The sequence below is a fragment of the Procambarus clarkii genome, unplaced genomic scaffold (assembly GCF_040958095.1).
Source record: "Procambarus clarkii isolate CNS0578487 unplaced genomic scaffold, FALCON_Pclarkii_2.0 HiC_scaffold_113, whole genome shotgun sequence".
NCBI classification, from domain to species: Eukaryota; Metazoa; Arthropoda; class Malacostraca; order Decapoda; family Cambaridae; genus Procambarus; species Procambarus clarkii.
The window spans coordinates 2001476-2018975 of NW_027189146.1; the positions used below are offsets into that span (position 1 = coordinate 2001476).

At 44.1% G+C, this 17500-nt stretch overlaps 3 non-coding genes and 1 pseudogene across 3 annotated transcripts in view; 3 read left to right on the forward strand and 1 right to left on the reverse strand.

Moving 5' to 3' along the window:
* Positions 1-629: 629 nt before the first annotated feature.
* Positions 630-748, forward strand: LOC138360514 (5S ribosomal RNA). The gene has a single exon (XR_011226437.1). It is a non-coding gene; the product is annotated as a 5S ribosomal RNA (ribosomal RNA).
* Positions 749-3331: 2583 nt separating this feature from the next.
* On the reverse strand, positions 3332-3768 carry LOC138360505 (histone H2A-like; annotated as a pseudogene).
* A 5404-nt stretch (positions 3769-9172) lies between these two features.
* LOC138360515 (5S ribosomal RNA) lies at positions 9173-9291 on the forward strand. Its single transcript, XR_011226438.1, has one exon. It is a non-coding gene; the product is annotated as a 5S ribosomal RNA (ribosomal RNA).
* Positions 9292-17468: 8177 nt separating this feature from the next.
* The window catches only part of LOC138360516 (5S ribosomal RNA), a 119-nt gene continuing 87 nt past the window's right edge, over positions 17469-17500 (forward strand). The window contains exon 1 of the ribosomal RNA XR_011226439.1: positions 17469-17500. This exon is cut by the window's right edge and continues 87 nt beyond it. This is a non-coding gene — a ribosomal RNA (5S ribosomal RNA).

Below are 17500 nucleotides of genomic sequence, written 5' to 3' on the forward strand. Positions count from 1 at the left end.
GTGAGCAACCTGGACGCGAGGTTTCCTGGTGGTGGCCACCACAGCAGCAGCAGCAGCAGCCGCAGCCTTCTTGGTAGGCTTTGCTTCTACCATGATGATGATGAGATAACCAAGGTGATGAGAGACGCTCAGACAGTCACGGGGGAATGATGCTGCCGCCGCTTGAGCCGAACCTATTTATGTGCCGGCACGGTACAGAAGCTGCAACCTGGCAACTCGTCCACCAATCACGACGGTTGGTTTTACGGCTCCGAAACCTGGATCCCATATCTTCTCTAAAATAGAAGCATTTGTTCATGTTCTTTGTAAAAGTATCATAAAGCAGGACAGATGAGACAAATATCATAAAACTGAAGAGCAGATGAGCACACACATGTATGTATTACAAAAGAAAATCCACAAATTCATTAGAAATTGGCAGGGTAGGCTGAGGAAGTAGGTAGATGTAAAATGTCTGTAAATGGCGAAAGAACATAAACCCAAGACTGAATAAACGATGTTAAATATCCATGCCAAGGAGACAAAAATATGTTAGGATACAATTACCATTAAGACACCACAAGAAGGTCCGTATCCTGCCGTGATGAAAAAAGAGTTGGTTATTAGCCACAATGTGTAGGCAGTCTCATGCCAACGGCCATACCACGTTGAGAACACCGCTTCTCGTCCGATCAGCGAAGTTAAGCAACGTTGGGTTTGGTTAGTACTTGGATGGGTGACCGCCTGGGAACACCAAATGCTGTTGGCAATAATGTTTTTTGTTTTGTTTTGTTTTGTTTCGTTTGTTTTTGTTTGAATGGCTGGCTGGCTGGCTCCACGGGAAATTCACGGAGTGTGGAATAAGGCCTGGTAAAATGAATTAATATGTATGTCATGTTTAAAACAAACTCGCTTAATATAGTGTGTGAGGCTTTATACAAAAACAAACAACCAAAAAAAACATGTTGTATATATATATATATATATATATATATATATATATATATATATATATATATATATATATATATATATATATATATATATATAGCTTAATCCGGGTTTGAACTCGCAACTCCAAGAATACGCATCACTTATATACACTTTACCACTGGACCACTGCAGGACACTTGATGCTGAGGTATCAATTTAATGACGTAAATGCCATTTCCACAAATAAATGATAATTTAAAAGTATTTGTATGTACAAATCTTTTCTGTTTAAAAGGCTACAATATCAGTTACTGATATAATTTGTGTTAATGTTTCTATACCCACAGGAAGGCATGTTTTTGCTTATATGTAAGGGGTACGGAGAAGGAATCCACAGACCATCATTCCCCTCCCCCCCCCCCCCCCCCCCCTCCACCTACTACACCACCACCACCACCACCACCACCACCACCACCACCACCACCACCACTACTCACCACCAATCACCACCACCACCAATCACCACCAATCACCACCACCACACCTAACCGAAAACCCCCTAACACATCAACCCTCCCCCCAATCATCAGGCGAAATAATAACCCTCAAATGCCTGCCTGCCTGCCTGCCTGCCTGCCAGCCAGCCAATACTAACGGTCTTCTCAGAAAGAAAATCTCTTTGTATCTGTATTACTTGATGAAATGTATGATTCTAATAATGAAAATAAATTGTTATGTCGGTTGTATGAGCATAATGACCAATATGCACATGATATGAATGAATTAAATAGTGTAGTTTTAAGTAATTAGGTTGTAGAACACATTAAGCGGATATGATATTTGACGCGTCCAGAACTGGTGATTTTTGGTTTAGTTTTAAATGCACCACCACCACCACCATTGCTTCCCCAGTAGCCTAATTAAGGACCGGTAAAAGGAGTCAATATGTATGTCATCTATAAAACCAAAGAATGAATAAAAACACACACACACACACCTAACATAATAGTACTAGGAAGATGAATGGCATAAAAAACAAAAAAAAAGTACTTCCCATTGGGTCGTTTGAAACTCGCGACTTCCAAAACACCAGCCACACACCTTACCACCCAGCCACCATAGAGTTGGTATAATTGTGCAACTTTAGTTATAAAACTAAAGTTCTTATGTCTCAAATCTTATTGTCTGTTCTATGAAAAGGCATGATGTAAATTATGTATTTTTTGAATGATTTGAATTGTAGGCACATTAAGCGGATTCGATATTTGATATATCCAGAAAAGTGATTTCTGTTCAGTTTTAAAATGCATCACCGTTAAACGCTAAAGGACTGGTAAAACGACTCGATGTTTGTCATTTTTAAAATAAACACTAAAAATAGGCCCTTAACATATATAATGTTTGAATATAAATTGAATGCATATAAATACAAAGTGGGAGTGGCTGGCTGGCTGCGCTGCCTGCCTGCCTGCCTGGCTGGCTGGATGGCTGGCTGGCTGGCTGGCTGGCTGGCTGGCTGGCTGGCTGGCCTGGCTGGCTGGCTGGCTGACTGGCTGGCTGCCTGCCCTGCCTGCCTGCCTGCCTGCCTGCCTGCCTGCCCTGCCTGCCTGCCTGCCTGCCTGGCTGGCTGGCTGGCTGGCTGGCTGGCTGGCTGGCTGCCCGCCCGCCCGCCCGCCCGCCCGCCTGCTGCCTTGCCTTGCCTTGCCTTGCCTTGCCTTGCCTGTCCTGTCCTGTTATTGCCTTGCCTTGCCTTGCCTTGCCTTGCCTTGCCTTGCCTTGCCTTGCCTTGCCTGCCCTGCCCTGCCTTGGCTGCAGCTGGCTGGCTGGCCGTAAATCAACTCTTAACAACACCACACCACACCACACCATCACTCATCACCCATCACCCACCACCGGCCCCAGTCTCCCAGCCTCTCTTATATACCCGAGCAGGCCCTTTAAATTATTTGAATTGTTGCACTTCGGCCAATGGCACGATCGCTGCTGCTCAAACATATTCTGGTTCACATATATTATAATATATTATATTATATTATATATATATATATATATATATATATATATATATATATATATATATATATATATATATATATATATATATATATATTTTATTCATGAAACACATTAAAACCTTGATCATTTATTCATTCATTACGTCTAGTGAAGAATTGCTTTTGTTCATTTGTATGATTAAAAATTGATAGAATATGAATTCCTCGCTTAAAGTAAAATATAAAATATATATTGGATTTATATGATTGGTTAATATTCCAAGTGATGCTGAATATCCCCTATAATTTTGTTTTGTTTGTTTGTTTGTTATGTACACATTCCAAATGAAATCAATATAAATGTTATTATTAATGTTTGAAAGTTGATTGTCTACTTGAATCTCTCTATTAAAGTGTGTGTGGCTCCGGATGGAGCCTGGTTATGGTATTTGTCGTGGTGGGTGGCAGAAGTGCTTACTTCTTCTCTGTCTTCTTTGGCAAAAGAACTGCCTGAATGTTTGGAAGAACACTCCCTGTGCAATGGTTACGCCAGACAGAAGTTTGTTGAGTTCTTCGTCGTTGCGGATGGCCAACTGCAAGTGACGTGGGATGATACGGGTCTTCTTGTTGTCACGTGCGGCGTTACCGGCGAGCTCCAGAACTTCGGCAGCGAGGTATTCCATGACGGCTGCCAGGTAGACAGGAGCGCCAGCACCGACGCGTTCGGCGTAGTTGCCTTTACGCAGCAGACGGTGAATTCTGCCCACGGGGAACTGAAGTCCGGCCCTGCTGGAGCGAGACTTTGACTTGCCCTTCACTTTGCCTCCCTTGCCGCGTCCTGACATTGCTGCTGCTGTTGTGGGTTTGTGGTGTTTTATGCCGGCCCGCAGATCGAGCTTCGTGTTATATACCCCGCTCAGGATCAAGGGAGTCCGCCACTGACCAATCAGCGCGCTCCGCCACGCGACCCGCTCTGAGCTGAGTCGCGAGCGGGATATAAAAGGAAAGCTCGACTCGCGCAAAAGTTCATTATTGTATCGCAACGCCAGCCAGCACGAGCATCATCATGCCACCCAAGGCATCTGGAAAGGCTGCCAAGAAGGCCGGAAAGGCCCAGAAGGCCATTGCCAAGGGCGATAAGAAAAAGAAGCGCAGGAGGAAGGAGAGCTACAGCATCTACATCTACAAAGTGCTGAAGCAGGTCCACCCCGACACTGGTTATCTCTTCCAAAGCCATGTCGATCATGAACTCGTTCGTGAACGACATCTTCGAGCGCATCGCCGCCGAGGCTTCTCGCCTGGCCCACTACAACAAGCGTTCCACCATTACCAGTCGGGAGATCCAGACGGCTGTAAGGCTCCTGTTGCCCGGAGAACTGGCCAAGCACGCCGTCTCTGAGGGCACTAAGGCCGTCACCAAGTACACCTCCTCCAAGTAAACGGCTTACTTACTGCCCTGTGGTGGTGGCTTGGCCTCAAACCAACAAACTCGGCTCCATTGGAGCCACACTTTAATTTCTAAAGAGATTGTGAGTGTTAGACACCAATACTATTATAACAAAAACCTCTGTCACTGAAAGCAAATAGCTATAAAATGAGAATATTTATGAAACTGTCTGTGTGTGTTTCTCTCTCTCAGTCTCTGTCTGTCTGTCTGTCTGTCTGTCTCTGTCTCTGTCTCTGTCCTCTGCATGTCTCTCTCTCTCTCTCTCTCTCTCTCTCTCTCTCTCTCTCTCTCTCTCTCTCTCTCTCTCTCTTCTCTCTCTCTCTCTCTCTCTCTCTCTCTCTCTCAACACACATATAAACACTCGGTATCTTTTTTCTAGAGATTAGAGATTCATTGTTATGTTCCACATTAGGATTACTATGCAGGCCACCCTCTTAAGGTTTGAAAATGTCAAGAAAACGGTTAATTTAAAATGTCATCTCCTAACTTAACAGATTAAGCCAGAGGACCAAAAACAGAATAAAACAGGACAGGACAGTATGTCACTTATACAAGCTGCTTTTATTTCTAGTACAGTATGACAATTTTTTTTTTTTTTGGAGGGGGGGGGGGGGGGGAAGGATCCTTGGCAGTGCATAAGAATGAAAAGCGACGGCGTTTTGTTTGTAAGAGGACAGGTTGTACTACAAATGACTTGATTTATTGATATCACGTGTACAGTGTATGTATGACACCTAAATTATTGTATTTATTTATTTATTATATGTATAGATGAAGGTTAATTCATATGACTGATGCTAGGAATGTCTGAAATCTCCTTAGAAGGATATTTTGGCCCTGAGAAGGGCCGAGTTTGGTGTATACTAGGGTGGTCGGTTTAGCTATGCACGCTCTCCACGGATACGGCGAGCAAGCTGAATGTCCTTTGGCATGATGGTGACACGCTTGGCGTGGATGGCACAGAGGTTAGTGTCTCGAAGAGACCGACCAGGTAAGCCTCGGATGCCTCCTGTAAAGCCATGACGGCAGACGACTGGAAGCGAAGATCGGTCTTGAAGTCCTGGGCAATCTCGCGCACCAGACGCTGGAAGGGAAGTTTCCTGATGAAGCAACTCTGTGCTCTTCTGGTAACGACGGATCTCAACGCAGGGGCGACCGTTCCGGGCCTGTAACGGTGAGGCTTCTTCACGCCCCCTGTGGCAGGAGCAGACTTGCGTGCTGCCTTGGTGGCCAGCTGCTTACGAGGAGCCTTGCCTCCCGTGGACTTGCGAGCAGTCTGCTTGGTGCGAGCCATGGTGAACAACTGTGGTTTGTGATGGCCGGCGCCGAAAAAATTTTGTGCTTATATACGCCGTCTCGAGGCGCTTGCTCGAGCGCCATTGGCTTGCTCGACTTCGCCTACGTCACCCCGTTGCCCCTCCCCTCCTTCCTCTGGCTGCAGCCAACAGGCAGCTCACCTCAAACACTATTATCGCTGATTTTGCTCTATTTTTTGGATTTTGTGCAAAAGTCATTTCACAGAGACGTGAAACAGACGAGTAGGCAACTGCAGTTTTGAAAGCGTTGTGAGAAAGCCGGTTTCTGCTCGAGTAAAGCATAAAGTAAGGACAGGCAGAGAGTAGGAGTTGCCATGCTACAAGTACGTCCGCTTGACGGGATATAGTCTGGGAAATCGTGCCGAAATTAGTGGGTGGCCTTCCAGACCCGCCTCCAAGCCTAAACAACCCAACAACTGGCTAGCTTGGAGGCGGGTCTGGAAGGCCACCGCCGCCTTCCAGACCCGCCTCCAAGGCCTAGCCAGTTGTTGGGGTTGTTTGCAGCATCGACCGTATTGCCATGGCAGCTGGGTTTAGCCCTGGCACTTTTTCTTCAACTTCAGCATTTCCTCTCACCGACTACTCTTCAGCTGTCCCCACTTCAAGGCTCGCCCCAATGGCATCTTCTCCTGTATTATCAGTTCAAGGCCGAAATTTTATTATTCACACAACTTCAACACCATGACTGGACGCAGGCAAGGGAGGCAAGGGACTCGGAAAGGGGTGGCGCCAAGCGTCATCGTAAGGTGCTACGTGACAACATCCAGGGCATCACCAGCCCGCTATTCGTCGCTTAGCTCGTCGTGGCGGCGTGAAGCGTATTTCGGGTCTCATCTACGAAGAGACCCGTGGCGTCCTGAAGGTGTTCCTCGAGAACGTCATCCGTGATGCTGTAACCTACACGGGAACACGCCAAGAGGAAGACCGTCCACTGCCATGGACGTGGTGTACGCTCTGAAGCGCCAGGTCGTACCCTCTACGGATTCGGCGGATAAGAGCTTGGCTAATCCATCGATTCCACCCACCACCACCTCAAAACGGGACCTAATTAGGTCCCTATACTTTTTACTGAAGGGCTTAATAGACGATAACATAAATTGTTTTGATATCAGCTAGCACATTGGGTCTTATGAAATCTATTTTTTATCCTCGCATGCTTAAAGGGACTCTGATTGGGGAGGGAGGGGTGGGGGGGGGAAGGTTTGTTCCGTTATATACTAGCAGAGCAGGATCATTGTGGTGGGGGGGGGGGGGGGTGAGGGAGAGAGAGAGAGAGAGAGAGAGAGAGAGAGAGACGATCTTTCCCAACTCTTCCTTTTTACATGAGTGAGCTACCCGTTTATTCATTTTATCCTTCTCAGAGCTGTTTTGATAGTATCCAAATGATGGTAAATGAAAAGGGAGGACACGAATATCTACCCAGAATTCAGGACTGGCAATCGATATGCATGTTTGAGTGCGAATCTTTTTCTCTCTCAACTTAGGTATACGTTTATGTCGTACCTAAAAGCGAGAACCACACTATTGGGACAAGTATGCAAGGCCCAATTTTCCTAACAAGAACAGTTAATTTTGTTATTTTCGAACATTTCTTTCCAAATTGGTTTATCCAATTAACAGTATTATATTAAGATCATGAATTGCTGGGTTAGGTTAGGTTAGGTTAGGTTAGCTTAGCTTAGGTTAGGTTAGGTTAGCTTAGCTTGGTTAGCATAGGTTAGGTTAGGTTTGATTACATTTCTATGTTAGATTTAACTCAAATTCAAAAACAATTGCAGTCATTCGGCTTGTTAGTCAACTTGCCTCTAATAGGGGCAATTTGTCTAACAAGACTATTTAGTTTTGTGTGCATATATATATATATATATATATATATATATATATATATATATATATATATATATATATATATATATATATTATATATATATATATATTATAGCTTCAAGACTCCGAACCAATATAGAAGCATCAAGAGGAAGTGCTTGTGTTATGGGCCAATAGGCCTTCTGCAGTTACTTCCATTCTTATGTTTTTTATTCCCATTGTTCGTGTTTTATCTTGTGTAAATGTCAATCACCTCACCCAAAACTTTGGTACCATATCACCTCACCCATGTATGTGTGTTATATATATATATATAATATATATATATATATATATATATATATATATATATATATATATATATATATATATATATATATATAATATATATATATATATATATATATATATATATATATATATAATATACAGAGTAAATCTACCCCAAAAGTAATGATTTATTTGTCTACAAAACTAAACTCTTTTTGGAATCATATGAGGCCCCTCCACTGAGGGGGGAGGCCTGGATGTTTATTGTCATGTGTATTCATGCTGCTTGCATGGTCGTCGTTTATTTTGCCTTTGTTGTTTTCTTGACAGCTTTCTTTGCCTTGGGTGGTTTGGGAGATTTTGAAGCTCTCTTTATTTTGGGCTTTTTGTTCCCCAACAACAAGCTGCTGCTGCTGCTGCTTCTTTTTCAAGGCTGTAGGTGGTTTGTTGCTTGTGGCGCTTTCTTGGGAGTTACCACGGCCTTCTTTGCTGCTGTAGATGGTTTCTTGGTTGTGGTGGCTTTCTTGGGAGTTAGAACGGCCCTCTTCTCTGCTACGGCCAGCTTGAATGATCCACTAGCTCCACTTCCCTTGGTCTGAACAAGAATGCCGTCAGCCACTGCTTTCTTGAGAAATCTTCGGATGTAAATGGCGATCTTGGCAGCCTCGACTTTGTTGTTGGCAACAACGTACTTCTTGATTGCTTGTAGAGACGAGCCCTTACGGTCTTTGAGTGCTGCGACCGCGGCTAGAACCATTTGACTAGTTTTCGGGTGAGCAACCTGGACGCGAGGTTTCCTGGTGGTGGCCACCACAGCAGCAGCAGCAGCAAGCCGCAGCCTTCTTGGTAGGCTTTGCTTCTACCATGATGATGATGAGATAACCAAGGTGATGAGAGACGCTCAGACAGTCACGGGGGGAATGATGCTGCCGCCGCTTGAGCCGAACCTATTTATGTGCCGGCACGGTACAGAAGCTGCAACCTGGCAACTCGTCCACCAATCACGACGGTTGGTTTTACGGCTCCGAAACCTGGATCCCATATCTTCTCTAAAATAGAAGCATTTGTTCATGTTCTTTGTAAAAGTATCATAAAGCAGGACAGATGAGACAAATATCATAAAAACTGAAGAGCAGATGAGCACACACATGTATGTATTACAAAAGAAAATCCACAAATTCATTAGAAATTGGCAGGGTAGGCTGAGGAATTAGGTAGATGTAAAATGTCTGTAAATGGCGAAAGAACATAAACCCAAGACTGAATAAACGATGTTAAATATCCATGCCAAGGAGACAAAAATATGTTAGGATACAATTACCATTAAGACACCACAAGAAGGTCCGTATCCTGCCGTGATGACTAAAAAGAGTTGGTTATTAGCCACAATGTGTAGGCAGTCTCATGCCAACGGCCATACCACGTTGAGAACACCGCTTCTCGTCCGATCAGCGAAGTTAAGCAACGTTGGGTTTGGTTAGTACTTGGATGGGTGACCGCCTGGGAACACCAAATGCTGTTGGCAATAATGTTTTTTGTTTTGTTTTGTTTTGTTTCGTTTGTTTTTGTTTGAATGGCTGGCTGGCTGGCTCCACGGGAAATTCACGGAGTTGTGTGGAATAAGGCCTGGTAAAATGAATTAATATGTATGTCATGTTTAAAACAAACTCGCTTAATATAGTGTGTGAGGCTTTATACAAAAACAAACAACCAAAACAAAACATGTTGTATATATATATATATATATATATATATATATATATATATATATATATATATATATATATATATATATATATATATATATAGCTTAATCCGGGTTTGAACTCGCAACTCCAAGAATACGCATCACTTATATACACTTTACCACTGGACCACTGCAGGACACTTGATGCTGAGGTATCAATTTAATGACGTAAATGCCATTTCCACAAATAAATGATAATTTAAAAGTATTTGTATGTACAAAATCTTTTCTGTTTAAAAGGCTACAATATCAGTTACTGATATAATTTGTGTTAATGTTTCTATACCCACAGGAAGGCATGTTTTTGCTTATATGTAAGGGGTACGGAGAAGGAATCCACAGACCATCATTCCCCTTCCCCCCCCCCCCCCCCCCCTCCCACCTACTACCACCACCACCACCACCACCACCACCACCACCACCACCACCACCACCACTACTCACCACCAATCACCACCACCACCAATCACCACCAATCACCACCACCACACCTAACCGAAAACCACCCTAACACATCAACCCTCCCCCCAATCATCAGGCGAAATAATAACCCTCAAATGCCTGCCTGCCTGCCTGCCTGCCTGCCAGCCAGCCAATACTAACGGTCTTCTCAGAAAGAAAATCTCTTTGTATCTGTATTACTTGATGAAATGTATGATTCTAATAATGAAAATAAATTGTTATGTCGGTTGTATGAGCATAATGACCAATATGCACATGATATGAATGAATTAAATAGTGTAGTTTTAAGTAATTAGGTTGTAGACACATTAAGCGGATATGATATTTGACGCGTCCAGAACTGGTGATTTTTGGTTTAGTTTTAAATGCACCACCACCACCACCATTGCTTCCCCAGAGCCTAATTAAGGACCGGTAAAAGGAGTCAATATGTATGTCATCTATAAAACCAAAGAATGAATAAAAACACACACACACACACCTACATAATAGTACTAGGAAGATTGAATGGCATAAAAAAAAAAAAAAGTACTCCCATTGGGTCGTTTGAACTCGCGACTTCCAAAACACCAGCCACACACCTTACCACCCAGCCACCATAGAGTTGGTATAATTGTGCAACTTTAGTTATAAAACTAAAGTTCTTATTGTCTCAAATCTTATTGTCTGTTCTATGAAAAGGCATGATGTAAATTATGTATTTTTTGAATGATTGAATTGTAGGCACATTAAGCGGATTCGATATTTGATATATCCAGAAAAGGTGATTTCTGTTCAGTTTTAAAATGCATCACCGTTAACGCTAAAGGACTGGTAAAACGACTCGATGTTTGTCATTTTTAAAATAAACACTAAAACTAGGCCCTTAACATATATAATGTTTGAATATAAATTGAATGCATATAAATACAAAGTGGGAGTGGCTGGCTGGCTGGCTGCCTGCCTGCCTGCCTGGCTGGCTGGCTGGCTGGCTGGCTGGCTGGCTGGCTGGCTGGCTGGCTGGCTGGCTGGGCTGGCTGACTGGCTGGCCTGCCTGCCTGCCTGCCTGCCTGCCTGCCTGCCTGCCTGCCTGCCTGCCTGCCTGCCTGGCTGGCTGGCTGGCTGGCTGGCTGGCTGGCTGGCTGCCCGCCCGCCCGCCCGCCCGCCCGCCTGCTTGCCTTGCCTTGCCTTGCCTTGCCTTGCCTTGCCTGTCCTGTCCTGTTATTGCCTTGCCTTGCCTTGCCTTGCCTTGCCTTGCCTTGCCTTGCCTTGCCTTGCCTTGCCCTGCCCTGCCTTGGCTGCAGCTGGCTGGCTGGCCGTAAATCAACTCTTAACAACACCACACCACACCACACCATCACTCATCACCCATCACCCACCACCGGCCCCAGTCTCCCAGCCTCTCTTATATACCCGAGCAGGGCCCTTTAAATTATTTGAATTGTTGCACTTCGGCCAATGGCACGATCGCTGCTGCTCAAACATATTCTGGTTCACAAGTATTATAATATATTATATTATATTATATTATATATATATATATATATATATATATATATATATATATATATATATATATATATATATATATATATATATATATATATATATATATATATATATATTTATTCATGAAACACATTAAAACCTTGATCATTTATTCATTCATTACGTCTAGTGAAGAATTGCTTTTGTTCATTTGTATGATTAAAAATTGATAGAATATGAATTCCTCGCTTAAAGTAAAATATAAAATATATATTGGATTTATATGATTGGTTAATATTCCAAGTGATGCTGAATATCCCCTATAATTTTGTTTTGTTTGTTTGTTTGTTATGTACACATTCCAAATGAAATCAATATAAATGTTATTATTAATGTTTGAAAGTTGATTGTCTACTTGAATCTCTCTATTAAAGTGTGTGTGGCTCCGGATGGAGCCTGGTTATGGTATTTGTCGTGGTGGGTGGCAGAAGTGCTTACTTCTTCTCTGTCTTCTTTGGCAAAAGAACTGCCTGAATGTTTGGAAGAACACCTCCCTGTGCAATGGTTACGCCAGACAGAAGTTTGTTGAGTTCTTCGTCGTTGCGGATGGCCAACTGCAAGTGACGTGGGATGATACGGGTCTTCTTGTTGTCACGTGCGGCGTTACCGGCGAGCTCCAGAACTTCGGCAGCGAGGTATTCCATGACGGCTGCCAGGTAGACAGGAGCGCCAGCACCGACGCGTTCGGCGTAGTTGCCTTTACGCAGCAGACGGTGAATTCTGCCCACGGGGAACTGAAGTCCGGCCCTGCTGGAGCGAGACTTTGACTTGCCCTTCACTTTGCCTCCCTTGCCCGCGTCCTGACATTGCTGCTGCTGTTGTGGGTTTGTGGTGTTTTATGCCGGCCCGCAGATCGAGCTTCGTGTTATATACCCCGCTCAGGATCAAGGGAGTCCGCCACTGACCAATCAGCGCGCTCCGCCACGCGACCCGCTCTGAGCTGAGTCGCGAGCGGGATATAAAAGGAAAGCTCGACTCGCGCAAAAGTTCATTATTGTATCGCAACGCCAGCCAGCACGAGCATCATCATGCCACCCAAGGCATCTGGAAAGGCTGCCAAGAAGGCCGGAAAGGCCCAGAAGGCCATTGCCAAGGGCGATAAGAAAAAGAAGCGCAGGAGGAAGGAGAGCTACAGCATCTACATCTACAAAGTGCTGAAGCAGGTCCACCCCGACACTGGTATCTCTTTCCAAAGCCATGTCGATCATGAACTCGTTCGTGAACGACATCTTCGAGCGCATCGCCGCCGAGGCTTCTCGCCTGGCCCACTACAACAAGCGTTCCACCATTACCAGTCGGGAGATCCAGACGGCTGTAAGGCTCCTGTTGCCCGGAGAACTGGCCAAGCACGCCGTCTCTGAGGGCACTAAGGCCGTCACCAAGTACACCTCCTCCAAGTAAACGGCTTACTTACTGCCCTGTGGTGGTGGCTTGGCCTCAAACCAACAAACTCGGCTCCATTGGAGCCACACTTTAATTTCTAAAGAGATTGTGAGTGTTAGACACCAATACTATTATAACAAAAACCTCTGTCACTGAAAGCAAATAGCTATAAAATGAGAATATTTATGAAACTGTCTGTGTGTGTTTCTCTCTCTCAGTCTCTGTCTGTCTGTCTGTCTGTCTGTCTCTGTCTCTGTCTCTGTCTCTGCATGTCTCTCTCTCTCTCTCTCTCTCTCTCTCTCTTCTCTCTCTCTCTCTCTCTCTCTCTCTATCTCTCTCTCTCTCTCTCTCTCTCTCTCTCTCTCTCTCCTCTCTCTCTCTCTCAACACACATATAAACACTCGGTATCTTTTTTCTAGAGATTAGAGATTCATTGTTATGTTCCACATTAGGATTACTATGCAGGCCACCCTCTTAAGGTTTGAAAATGTCAAGAAAACGGTTAATTTAAAATGTCATCTCCTAACTTAACAGATTAAGCCAGAGGACCAAAAACAGAATAAAACAGGACAGGACAGTATGTCACTTATACAAGCTGCTTTTATTTCTAGTACAGTATGACAATTTTTTTTTTTTTTTGGAGGGGGGGGGGGGGGGGGGGAAGGATCCTTGGCAGTGCATAAGAATGAAAAGCGACGGCGTTTTGTTTGTAAGAGGACAGGTTGTACTACAAATGACTTGATTTATTGATATCACGTGTACAGTGTATGTATGACACCTAAATTATTGTATTTATTTATTTATTATATGTATAGATGAAGGTTAATTCATATGACTGATGCTAGGAATGTCTGAAATCTCCTTAGAAGGATATTTTGGCCCTGAGAAGGGCCGAGTTTGGTGTATACTAGGGTGGTCGTTTTAGCTTATGCACGCTCTCCACGGATACGGCGAGCAAGCTGAATGTCCTTTGGCATGATGGTGACACGCTTGGCGTGGATGGCACAGAGGTTAGTGTCCTCGAAGAGACCGACCAGGTAAGCCTCGGATGCCTCCTGTAAAGCCATGACGGCAGACGACTGGAAGCGAAGATCGGTCTTGAAGTCCTGGGCAATCTCGCGCACCAGACGCTGGAAGGGAAGTTTCCTGATGAGCAACTCTGTGCTCTTCTGGTAACGACGGATCTCACGCAGGGCGACCGTTCCGGGCCTGTAACGGTGAGGCTTCTTCACGCCCCTGTGGCAGGAGCAGACTTGCGTGCTGCCTTGGTGGCCAGCTGCTTACGAGGAGCCTTGCCTCCCGTGGACTTGCGAGCAGTCTGCTTGGTGCGAGCCATGGTGAACAACTGTGGTTTGTGATGGCCGGCGCCGAAAAATTTTTGCTTATATACGCCGTCTCGAGGCGCTTGCTCGAGCGCCATTGGCTGCTCGACTCGCCTACGTCACCCCCGTTGCCCCTCCCCTCCTTCCTCTGGCTGCAGCCAACAGGCAGCTCACCTCAAACACTATTATCGCTGATTTTGCTCTATTTTTTGGATTTGTGCAAAAGTCATTTCACAGAGACGTGAAACAGACGAGTAGGCAACTGCAGTTTTGAAAGCGTTGTGAGAAAGCCGTGTTTCTGCTCGAGTACAAGCATAAAGTAAGGACAGGCAGGAGTTAGGAGTTGCCATGCTACAAGTACGTCCGCTTGACGGGATATAGTCTGGGGAAATCGTGCCGAAATTTTATTATTCACACAACTTCAACACCATGACTGGACGCGGCAAGGGAGGCAAGGGACTCGGAAAGGGTGGCGCCAAGCGTCATCGTAAGGTGCTACGTGACAACATCCAGGGCATCACCAAGCCCGCTATTCGTCGCTTAGCTCGTCGTGGCGGCGTGAAGCGTATTTCGGGTCTCATCTACGAAGAGACCCGTGGCGTCCTGAAGGTGTTCCTCGAGAACGTCATCCGTGATGCTGTAACCTACACGGAACACGCCAAGAGGAAGACCGTCACTGCCATGGACGTGGTGTACGCTCTGAAGCGCCAGGGTCGTACCCTCTACGGATTCGGCGGATAAGAGCTTGGCTAATCCATCGATTCCACCCACCACCACCTCAAAACGGGACCTAATTAGGTCCCTATACTTTTTTACTGAAGGGCTTAATAGACGATAACATAAATTGTTTTGATATCAGCTAGCACATTGGGTCTTATGAAATCTATTTTTTATCCTCGCATGCTTAAAGGGACTCTGATTGGGGAGGGAGGGGTGGGGGGGGGAAGGTTTGTTCCGTTATATACTAGCAGAGCAGGATCATTGGTGGTGGGGGGGGGGGGGGGGTGAGGGAGAGAGAGAGAGAGAGAGAGAGAGAGAGAGAGATCTTTCCCAACTCTTCCTTTTTACATGAGTGAGCTACCCGTTTTATTCATTTTATCCTTCTCAGAGCTGTTTTGATAGTATCCAAATGATGGTAAATGAAAAGGGAGGACACGAATATCTACCCAGAATTCAGGACTGGCAATCGATATGCATGTTTGAGTGCGAATCTTTTTCTCTCTCAACTTAGGTATACGTTTATGTCGTACCTAAAAGCGAGAACCACACTATTGGGACAAGTATGCAAGGCCCAATTTTCCTAACAAGAACAGTTAATTTTGTTATTTTCGAACATTTCTTTCCAAATTGGTTTATCCAATTAACAGTATTATATTAAGATCATGAATTGCTGGGTTAGGTTAGGTTAGGTTAGCTTAGCTTAGGTTAGGTTAGGTTAGCTTAGCTTGGGTTAGCATAGGTTAGGTTAGGTTTGATTACATTTCTATGTTAGATTTAACTCAAATTCAAAACAATTGCAGTCATTCGGCTTGTTAGTCAACTTGCCTCTAATAGGGGCAATTTGTCTAACAAGACTATTTAGTTTTGTGTGCATATATATATATATATATATATATATATATATATATATATATATATATATATATATATATATATATATATATATATATATATATATATATATATATATATATATATATTATAGCTTCAAGACTCCGAACCAATATAGAAGCATCAAGAGGAAGTGCTTGTGTTATGGGCCAATAGGCCTTCTGCAGTTACTTCCATTCTTATGTTTTTATTCCCATTGGTTCGTGTTTTATCTTGTGTAAATGTCAATCACCTCACCCAAAACTTTGGTACCATATCACCTCACCCATGTATGTGTGTATATATATATATATATATATATATATATATATATATATATATATATATATATATATATATATATATATATATATATATATATATATATATATATATATATATATATATATATATATATATAATATACAGAGTAAATCTACCCCAAAAGTAATGATTTATTTGTCTACAAAACTAAACTCTTTTTGGAATCATATGAGGCCCCTCCACTGAGGGGGGAGGCCTGGATGTTTATTGTCATGTGTATTCATGCTGCTTGCATGTCGTCGTTTATTTTGCCTTTGTTGTTTTCTTGACAGCTTTCTTTGCCTTGGGTGGTTTGGGAGATTTTGAAGCTCTCTTTATTTTGGGCTTTTTGTTCCCAACAACAAGCTGCTGCTGCTGCTGCTTCTTTTTCAAGGCTGTAGGTGGTTTGTTGCTTGTGGCGGCTTTCTTGGGAGTTACCACGGCCTTCTTTGCTGCTGTAGATGGTTTCTTGGTTGTGGTGGCTTTCTTGGGAGTTAGAACGGCCCTCTTCTCTGCTACGGCCAGCTTGAATGATCCACTAGCTCCACTTCCCTTGGTCTGAACAAGAATGCCGTCAGCCACTGCTTTCTTGAGAAATCTTCGGATGTAAATGGCGATCTTGGCAGCCTCGACTTTGTTGTTGGCAACAACGTACTTCTTGATTGCTTGTAGAGACGAGCCCTTACGGTCTTTGAGTGCTGCGACCGCGGCTAGAACCATTTGACTAGTTTTCGGGGTGAGCAACCTGGACGCGAGGTTTCCTGGTGGTGGCCACCACAGCAGCAGCAGCAGCAGCCGCAGCCTTCTTGGTAGGCTTTGCTTCTACCATGATGATGATGAGATAACCAAGGTGATGAGAGACGCTCAGACAGTCACGGGGGAATGATGCTGCCGCCGCTTGAGCCGAACCTATTTATGTGCCGGCACGGTACAGAAGCTGCAACCTGGCAACTCGTCCACCAATCACGACGGTTGGTTTTACGGCTCCGAAACCTGGATCCCATATCTTCTCTAAAATAGAAGCATTTGTTCATGTTCTTTGTAAAAGTATCATAAAGCAGGACAGATGAGACAAATATCATAAAAACTGAAGAGCAGATGAGCACACACATGTATGTATTACAAAAGAAAATCCACAAATTCATTAGAAATTGGCAGGGTAGGCTGAGGAAGTAGGTAGATGTAAAATGTCTGTAAATGGCGAAAGAACATAAACCCAAGACTGAATAAACGATGTTAAATATCCATGCCAAGGAGACAAAAATATGTTAGGATACAATTACCATTAAGACACCACAAGAAGGTCCGTATCCTGCCGTGATGACTAAAAAGAGTTGGTTATTAGCCACAATGTGTAGGCAGTCTCATGCCAACGGCCATACCACGTTGAGAACACCGCT